Genomic DNA, 7,819 nt, shown 5'->3' with positions numbered 1-7,819 from the left:
GGTAAGTTCAGACCAAAAAGTTGAATAATATTGAACTGAGAAGGATAAATAAATAAAATTATATATGATAATTGTGGTTGATTGATGAGGTTGTTTGTTCACTGCCCTCCGGTGGCCACAGTTTGTAACTACACCTACGTCTCTGAAGTCGTTACACCCGAAGTATTGGGGTCAATAACTGTATAGAAATGAAAAGAATATTTTAAAAAATATACCAAAACATTATAGGATCAGACCTCAGCTCTAACTAATTATTCGTTACAGATCTAGTTAGATATAGTCCACGAAAAACAAATCTATAACCAGTTAATGCCCAAACACAGAGCCGTATGTTAAAGTCAGGCCCTCTTGTGGCCGTAAAGTGTAACTACAGCCAAGCGAGTAGTAGAGCTAACCATCGTCCCCATTGATACTGGCAGTGTTTTCTTTAAAATAAGGGGCCAGTTTTCAACACACAGATCAAAATAATTCACGCACATCATCAAATGTCTGTTTTATTTCACTGATTATTTTGCGTTACTGTCGATATCGTGTAGCTTGATGGTAGCCGATTAAATTTACCAATCGGGAACATGTAACTAGCACAAATGCTACAGCTTCAGTTTACTGTAAGACTTATCATAAAACAAGAAATATATAAATAAAAAAATGCGAAACTATGAGAGGAATGCGATTTGCATTTAAACGTTGTGGAACAGCGTTAATCCGAAGTGTCATTTATGCGAAATACAGTAGTTAAATAGAGCAGATACAGAAAATCCGCTGTAATTAGCACCAGCTAACCTAGCCTAGCCTGTGGCTCTCACTCTATCATGTCTATGGACTCACATACAGACAACGAGTGTTGCTGCCCTCTAGTGGACAGAAGCTGTCATTACACGTGAAGCGTTAAGTTAATACAAATTACATACGGGTAGTACTTCCGGTTACAATTCAAAAGTAAAAGTCGAAACACCTGTGTGCTGCAGTGAATGAAAATAAAGTACCACTTATAGATGAAACTCCTGCAAGAAGGACTGTGGAGGGTTGGAGTCAGTTCATTCTTCTTTTAGTTATAGTGTAGTAAACACAGTTTGTATCAACACAAAGATCCAGTGTTTGCTGTAAACCTGCAGCTGTTTTCCTCTGTGAAGCTGTGAGAGGAGACAACAATCAGCCAATCAGATCATCAGGAAGCTTGTTGTGTTCATGTTTTCAGGAAATAAATCTGAATCACTTCATGGTCATTGTAACAATTCTTCATATTCAGTGCAATTTAAAAGTGCTGTATCTATAGAAAAAAGAGGTAAGATGAGAAAAACAACACACATAATATTACTATTAACAAAAGAAAGACACAAAGGAATATCATAAACCTGCCAGCATCAACAGTCCTTTCTGATGTTTCTCATCGTTGATTTTCTCACGTCTGTCTTCACTTGTTTGTCTCCGTTCAGTATCTAACTTTTAACTACAGATGTTGAAACTGTGTGACTGCATGGTGTACATCTACCAAACACCCTTATACAACACTCAACATGGTACAGTCCACCTCCCCCTCCTATAAATCCAGTTGGAATCGTCCACTTCCTGTTTGCCAGTCTGGCCTCCTACCTGGGCAGGTGTGGATGGAGCACATGGAACAAACATTTAGGTAATTTGAATCTGTGAATGAATGAGACTGAATGTGAATGTTTATTTCTCTGAGTTCACCTGAAATCCTTCAACTCAGACATTTACCAGTGAAATCATTTCAGAAAAGTCTAAAATTAGTGAAGAAAGTTATATTCCTTTGTCCCCCACCACCAGTAAATCAACCAACAACACAGGACACCACAACACAAGAGACACCAAGACAGACACTGCTACTTGATGAAAGACTGAAGTTGGGATGTTTTGTCTTTGCAACAAAGTTTTAAGAATGTGAAACATTTCTACCTTTAAGTTACTATACGATGACTTTTTTATTGGACATACTATACTATGACTTTTTTTTTATCACAGACATTTATTTTATAACGTAAATTTTTATTTAGTTTTCACATGTATGTCGGCAAAAACAATACATCAAAGAAGATACAAGTTAAAGTAACAATAATAACACGAACAGACTGTCTGGAGATGCTACTATTCAGTCCACTGGTCCATTTAGCATTAGCATTTAGCATATGTCCTCTTTGAGTTGATCTTTCCATAACCACTGCTCCTGTTTTGGAGCGTTCACATTGAGCCAGTTTCTTGTGTCTTACTCTCTGCTAGTAACACTTTAGTCAAGTACAGATCTTCTTTCACTACAACCTTCTCAATAATCCCAAGAATCATCACTTGTGTTTGGAATTTCACATCCCAGGACATTTTTTACGACTGAGTTAACATTTTGCCCGTATATCCTCATTTTTATACACTTCCAGAAGATGCGTTCATGGTCTGCCTCCACGCTCCCACATAATCTCCAGCAGTCCTGCTGTGAAGCCAGTTGCCTAGATTTTTATCTTTGCTGTTATAAAATAGTGAGTTAGGTTTTTCCAGCAGAACTCCCTCAATATTAATGAATTTGTTGTTGTACGTTGTGTCTCACACATGTGGTGCCACTCCTCCTCTTGTATTTGGATTTTTAGCTCTGCTTCCCTTTTTGCTTTTTTATAAAGTGTTGATTCCTTCCTGCTGTCACCCAAAGCTCGATAGAAAGCAGAGATGTTTGTGTGAATCGCTGATAACACCAATCACCTTATTTATAGTTTCATTTGACCTCATCTCTTTTGGGGAATAATCTCTCAGCTGCAAGTGTCTATAGAAGTCTTTGTTTTCGAGGCTGTTCTTTGTCTTTAGGTCTTGGAAACGTAGAAGTTGTCCACCTTCTGATACTGTACATGTTGAATGCTGGATCATACGACCCTGGCTTCAACTTTAACCAAGTAGATCAGAAACAGAAACAAGTAGCAAAAGCTGTCTTCATGATAGTACACCATGACTTTTTCATTCAACATACTATACACAACATAGTACATTATATCTTTTCTATTGCATACTATACTATGACTTTTTTAATTCATACTATACTACGACTTTTTTTCATACATTTCTTATCACATACTATACGATGACTTTTTTATTGGACAAACGGTTTTGTTCTAACATCTGCTTCTATATCACTACACCGGTCCACGGCCATGATGGTTTCCAAGACTCAACCCAGAGAACAGGACCTTCACAAGCGATAACACCCTATAGGTAAAGTATATTACACTAACATTTAAAACGCTTTTTAAATTGTTCATTTTTTTTTTTTTACTGTAACTATTTTGTAATACTAGAGTAACAGGTATTGTTGAAATAGACACTCATTTTGTTGCAGCCTGTTGCATATTAGTTAGTGGGTTTAGTTCTAACCTCCTACTTCTATCAGTCCAGAACATCAGGAGGAGACGCGGCCATGATGGTTTCTAAGACTACGACTAAAGAACAGCAACGTCACAGGAAGACTCTACAGGTGAAGTTTATTACATTACTATTTTAAACAGTTTTAAAATTAGTCATCATGGCAAACCATAATAATCCAAACTGGCTTAATGTTTCATTCATCAAAAGTCTTCCATCGTTTTCGATAGAGCAATAGATAGGTAGTCATAACATGTAGGATTTTTTGTTGCACATTAGTAAATGTTGTTGGTTTAGTTCTAACCTCCTACTTCTATCACTCCAGAACATCAGGAGGAGACGCGGCCATGATGGTTTCTAAGACTTCACCTGAACAACAGGAACTTTGCAAAAGGTGCAGTGCATTAAATTAAATGATCGTTTTAAAGTGGTTTAAAATGATGTTACGTGATTGTTTGTTATATTATGTACGTAGTATTGTTTGACTGTTTCATAATTGTAGACTAACATGTTTTGTTCTAATCCTTTCAGGAGGAGACGTGGCCATGATGGTTTCCAGGACTTCACGCGAAGAGGAGGATCTTCACGCTGCAGGTAACGTATATTTTTTATATATTATTTATATCTGTCCCTCTGTTTGGAGGGACAGATATGTTTGTACTGGACCCCCACAGCTTTTCCACGTGCGGCGGCAAAGAGATAATGAAGGCCCTCCCCCCTCAAATCCCTCCCCCTATTCTGACTCCACCCACTAAGCGTGACTCCTCCCACAACTGACCCTGACTCCACCCACTAAGCCTGGCCCCTCCCATTACTGACCCTGACTCCTCCCACCTCATCACTAACCCCTCCCACTACTGACCCCTGACTCCGCCCATTAACCCACTAGTCCCACCCTGACCCCTCCCACTACTGACCCTGACTCCACCCATTAACTCCTTCCCCTGACTCCACCCATTAACCCACTAGTCCCTCCTCTCTGCTGACTCCTCCCACCACTGGCTTCTCCCCCTCACTGACTACACCCACCACTGTAAAACTCCAGCTGCTCTTAGTTCTAGGAGACATAACCCCGTCCTTCTACTTCTCAGAAACCACGGGGAGGACACGGCCCCCCCCGCGCCTGCTACCACAGGACCCACTCTGATGATCCAGGCCCCCGACAACGGGCGGGATTCGAACCAATCTCCTGCGACTTCCAGCCGCGGTTGAACCACCACACGCCACCGAGAACCCTTCACACTTGGACCTTCTCTCTGAGCGCTTTTGTCATCGTCACTTTGGAATCTGGACTTTAAAAGTCACGACTGTCATGAGATTTGAACCCATGACTTAAAAAGTTTCAACCACTCATTCAACTCTCTGAGCTATTTAACTGCAGGTTTCTAGTCTTTCATAAACATTTTCCATCTGTTTCTTTTAGTGTTGATCTTTATAAGTCACGACTGTCATAAGATTTGAACCCATGACTTCACACTCATCATAGACTCTTCTAACAGTCTGAGCTATTTGTCCACATGTTCCTGCTCTTTCTTGGAGCTTTTCAGTCTCTACTTTGAGTGTTGGACTCTAAAATTCATAGACTACGATAAGATTTGAACCCACGTCTTTAGAACATCCAAGAAGTCCTCTACCAGCCTGAGCTATCTGACCACGTATGTTCTCACTCTTCCTGGAGCTTTTCTGTTTGTTTCTGTGGTTGATTAAATCTAAAAGTTCTCATGGGGGATTGAACACATGTCTCCAGAACATTAATGAACTGACCTAACACCTTAAGCCACCAGAGAAAAGCTGCTGCGTTCAGATTATATCAGGGTTTTTTAGTCTTTTCTCTGGATGTTGGACATTAAAATAAAAAGTAAACTGTCCAAGTATCAAACCAATAACCTCCCAGTCCTTAGAGAAAGACTCTAACCACTTGAGCCACTGAACCAGAGACAACAACACATCTACTTTTACATCTTTTCAGTCTTTCATCTTGGTATTAATATTTAAAATGGACTGAACCATCCAGGGCTTGAACCCAAAGCTTCAGAACCTCTGAGGAAAGACTAAACATCATGAGCCACGACCCCAGAGATGTTGAGATGCTTTAAACTTTAAAAGCATTTTAGTTTTTCCTCTGTCACTTACAGAATAAAATGTAGAAAGCAGAGCTCTGGATTTGATCCACTGATTTCAGACTGAGAGACAGAACCACAGCTGATCTCACTGAGCTACTCTTCAACTTGGATGTGCAGCTTTTTGTTGTTGTGTTCATTGTTCACTTCCCTCAGACGCAACAACAGAAAGAAGTCAGTAGCCTAGAGTTGAACCTAGGACCTAAGAACAAGGAGGAGTTACTAGGACGTCTCACCTCACTGAGCTATTCACAAAGTTTAATCAAAGGAAGTTTGTCCTTAGATTTCTAGATCACCAGCCTCAGAACCAGCTCATCCTTCTCTACTGGGTTTTCTCTTCTCACGAAATGAGTCATAAAGTCTCTTTGAGGATCAGTGTTAGTGGATGTGGACAGTTGTAGTTTCTGACACTGACCACTGGAGGGCAGTGATGGTGATAGTTTAAAAACACTTCCTGTCCTCTGGGTTCATTAAATCGTTCAGGATCAGGAGGAACTCTGATTTATTTGAGCTTCATCACTCCTCCTCTTGCTGCTGCTGCTGCTGCTGAAGGTAAAACCGTTTCTCTGGTTGCTCTCCTTTAGTCTGGTGTCAGTGTTTGTGTTGAGCAACAGGCTGCGTTCACCTGCGCAGGTGAGTGTGTTTTCAGAGCAGTGAGCCTCCTCCTGCCTCTGACTCATCAATTCACTGGTTAAAGAGTCAAAACAGACTCTGCAGACTGACCTGCTGCTTCCTCTCAGTCTCAGTGTTCACCACTAAGTCACAGTTGATCAACTCACTGGAGAAACGTGGAAGAAATACGCGGACAGAGGCAACGTGTTGCTGCTCAGCTGTTTCCACGTCCTGATCAGTCCGCTGCGTTCAGGACAAATCGGACATTTCAGACTCTTTGGTCAAATCCAGCTGCATTTAGAAAAATAATTAACCGACAAAATAAATGTTGATTTAAAGACGATTTTCTGTATTTCATCAACATTTCTACTAACAAAGTAGCTGTCGAAGTGTTCACTGTACAAATAAACTTGTCAGTTCAGTCTGTTACTGATAATCTCAAATGATAGAAACATGGGTGATTTTTAAGATCAGAGGGAGCTTTGTTTTAAATGTGCTGCAGAAATATAAATAAAACTGAAAACATATAAGGTGTCGTCCAACAGAAACTTGACTTTCCATCACGTACGTTAACTTTTCAACAGGAACAAATGATGAAGGTCTGAGGTTGACTCCACATGGAACCTCCTCCTCTAGTTTGTTTGTGTGTGTTCACGTCATTTAGACTGAGTTCAGTCATTTTTCAGGTGTGAATCCAGGACGTGTCAGATGAGTTTCCAGGTGAAAACTGAAGATGAGTCGTGGTCTGACTTGGTCTCCTTCTCATCCTGAACCTTTCCTCAGAGCTGGTCTCATCATGAGCTTCACAGAGAAACCTTCTGACTTCAGGTCAGCACAGTCACCTCAGAAACAGCAGAGAAACTAAGACTCACTTTCTTTGGACACAGTTATTTTTATTAAATGATCAAATGTTCTTCCACAGTGGCTCCTCACAGGAAACTGTATTAAAATGTGATTTGTTGTTTTTTATGGTAAAATAAAATCTTTTTATCAAACTAAAGAGTGATTATTTTTGTTCCTAATATTTTGTCCCTGTTGTTAAACTGGTGGTTTTGTGGTGAAACATCAGTGTGAGGCTTTAAAAGGACGTTTGTGTGTCGTCCACCGTGTCTCTCAGGTGTGGTGGTGAAGTTTTGGAGGTTGTGTGTTCAGCTCCAGGTCAGACAGTGACTTGAAGGAAGTCCTCCTCACCCAGAGGAAGGACGGCCCTCACCACCTGAGTGGTTTCAGAGAAAGACTCATTCATCTGACTCATTTGAGTCAGGAGTTGATGGTTCGGACGTGAAAATCTCAGGAAAACATGAAGGACGGGACTCGAACCTCGACCTCCTGATATCAAACCCTTTACTTTACCTCTACACTAAAAACCCAGAGCCCGCTGGCTCCTGCCTGGAGCTGGGTAGTTGCCTTTTTTCAGCTTTTGGCCACTTCAACCAGAAATAGAAGTTAAAAATTTTGTGTTTCAAGTTGAAAAGTAGCTCGGTGCGTTAAAAAGCAGCCTCCAAATCTGGAGGTTGCAGGTTCGAGACCAGGTTTTGTAAATAAGCTTGTATGCTTGTCATTGTAAAATAAAACAAGTCTCTGTGGGAGTTGAACCCACAACCTCTGTACCCCCAACCCTTCTTCTTGCTCCCTGAGCCACTTTCTCACACTTTTCCACCATTTTTTGGTATATTTGTCATCTAATTTTGGGGAAATATTTCAGATTTTAGAAAAAATAAAAAAGTTGG

Source organism: Mugil cephalus, chromosome 23 (genome assembly GCF_022458985.1).
Source record: "Mugil cephalus isolate CIBA_MC_2020 chromosome 23, CIBA_Mcephalus_1.1, whole genome shotgun sequence".
Classification (NCBI taxonomy): Eukaryota; Metazoa; Chordata; class Actinopteri; order Mugiliformes; family Mugilidae; genus Mugil; species Mugil cephalus.
This window is presented reverse-complemented; position numbering follows the sequence as displayed.